This window comes from Nicotiana tabacum, chromosome 11 (genome assembly GCF_000715075.1).
Source record: "Nicotiana tabacum cultivar K326 chromosome 11, ASM71507v2, whole genome shotgun sequence".
Lineage (NCBI taxonomy): Eukaryota > Viridiplantae > Streptophyta > Magnoliopsida > Solanales > Solanaceae > Nicotiana > Nicotiana tabacum.
This window is the reverse complement of record NC_134090.1, coordinates 160,752,784-160,755,003: the sequence shown is the minus strand read 5'-3', so window position 1 is coordinate 160,755,003 and position 2,220 is coordinate 160,752,784. Positions and strand designations below refer to the sequence as shown.

Below are 2,220 nucleotides of genomic sequence, written 5' to 3'. Positions count from 1 at the left end.
CGCATTCGCGTAGAAGGAAATTTTCTTCAGTATGAATAACTCATCGCGTTCGCGAGGGTCCTCCCCCGAACGCGAAGAAGAAAATACCAGCATACCAGAAACTGAAGAACCTGCAATTTTTATGAGTTCAAAAACCTTTCGAAATACATCCGAAACTCACCCGAGCCCTCGGGGCTCCAAACCAAACATAGGTACTAACTTAAAAATATCATATGAACTTATCCTTGCGATCAAATCGTCAAAATAACCTCTTAAACAACGAATTAAACCTCAAAATCAATGAAATTTCTCAAAACTTCTTAAAACATCAAATTTTGCATTTAAGGTCCGAATCACGTCAAATGACATCCGTTTCTTACCAAATTTCACAGACTTATATTATTTCATATATAAGACCTGTACCGGAATCCGGAACCAGAATACGGGCCCGATACCATCAAATTCTAAATGCATTTTATTTCCAAAACTCATAGAAATTTCCAGAAAATAATTTTCTTTAAAAATTTATTTCTCAGGCTTCGGAACTCAGAATTCTATTCCGGGCATACGCCCAAGTCCCATATTTTTTCACGGACCCTCCAGGACCGTCAAATCACGGGTCCAGATCCGTTTACCCAATATGTTGACCGTAGTCAACTAAAATGCATTTTAAGTCAAAATTTATCATTTTTCATAGATTTTAACATATAGGCTTTCCGGCTTCGCATCCGGACTGCGTACGCAAATCGAGATAATGCTAAAAGAGACTTTTAATGCCTCAAAATGCAGAATTCATCCAAACACCTCAATTAATCGTTACTAAAAAAGTTATGTCATTTACAAGAAATACATGCATTATTGTAATGATTGTGTAATATTAAGTGACAAATTATTTTATTTTCTAAAGTGCAACATTAATTTAAGAGAAATGGCTGGATTTTCTCAGAAATTCAAAAGATTTTTTTCCCCTCGGATGTTCAAAAGATTACAGCTTAAAAAAAATAGGTCATGTCAAGAATGGGATTTGAACCCATGCCCTTTCGGACCAGTACCTGAAACTGGCGCCTTAGACCAACTCGGCCATCTTGACTTTGTGAGGTTGCAGTGTTACAAAATATATATATTTAAGAACTTAGACATTGATGCTTTAATTTTCTTGCTCTTTATTCAGAAATTACATAAAATTCTGTAATAAAGATATTTAGATACTATTTGAATAAATCTCGTTAAAGAAAATTTATCTAAAAATAGTACTCTTAAAATTTCTTAGTATTAAATTGTAAAAAGAACCAAGTATTACTGTCTCCTTTTCTTTTTCCAGAGATGAGGTGGTTGCTTTTCGGAGATAATTGAAGAATAACTGCAGCAGTTTTCGAAATTTCTCAGATTAGTGGAATCTTTATGCCAAAATGGCCAAAAGTACTTCAAATTTTAAAAAGACAAAATAGTAGTGATATATACAAAAAGAAAAGATGATCTTCCATTGTTTTCCTAAGGCGCAATAAGTATAGAAATGATCAATCATCAAGTATTATTATGGTATTGGGATGTATGAAGTTCTCTCCCATAACCAAGGTCTAAGGTTGAGCGTTGGAAATAGAGAAACTCATAGTAAGGAGCACTTTTTTAATGAACCTTACCTGGCGTGAATATGAATTATTCAGAACAATAATTTTCAGATACTAGACAATTTAACAAAAAAAAAATGTTAGTATACTGTATTTGTAAAATAATTCTGGAAATATAAATGAACATAAATAAAAATGACAGAAAACCAATTCGAGCCCACTGAATTCACAGTGTTTCCTTAAGGAATTTAATCTCCTCCTAGTACCTAAGGTTATGGATTATTTCCTTCCGGAATAGAACGAATTACACACTAGTGTAGTGGTACTTCAAACCCCATTGTTTCAGCGAACACAAAATTCGGCAGCAAATCACACTTACTTTTGCTTTGTTTGATGCTAAAAGTATGCAGAAGAAGGAGAAGAAACTCAGAAAATCGTGGTGAAATTCTGAGCAGAATAGTGTTGTATTTATAGCCAAAGTTGGGCTGAAATCTAAAGAGGTGCAACTCTTCAGAATGAATGTTTCTGCAAAATGGCCACAAGATAAATGTCATTATATAAATGACTATTTACTCAACAATAAAGATGAAAAATTGAAGAGGGTAGTTAATTTTCTGTTACCAAAACAGAAAAACGGATTTAATATTAATATTCTGTTATTAAAACAAATATT

General features: G+C 33.2%; 1 non-coding gene across 1 annotated transcript; it reads right to left on the bottom strand.

Annotated features, from left to right (window-relative positions):
• Positions 1–988: 988 nt before the first annotated feature.
• On the bottom strand, positions 989–1,069 carry TRNAL-CAG (transfer RNA leucine (anticodon CAG)). The gene has a single exon. It is a non-coding gene; the product is annotated as a tRNA-Leu (tRNA).
• Between the last annotated feature and the right edge of the window lie 1,151 nt (positions 1,070–2,220).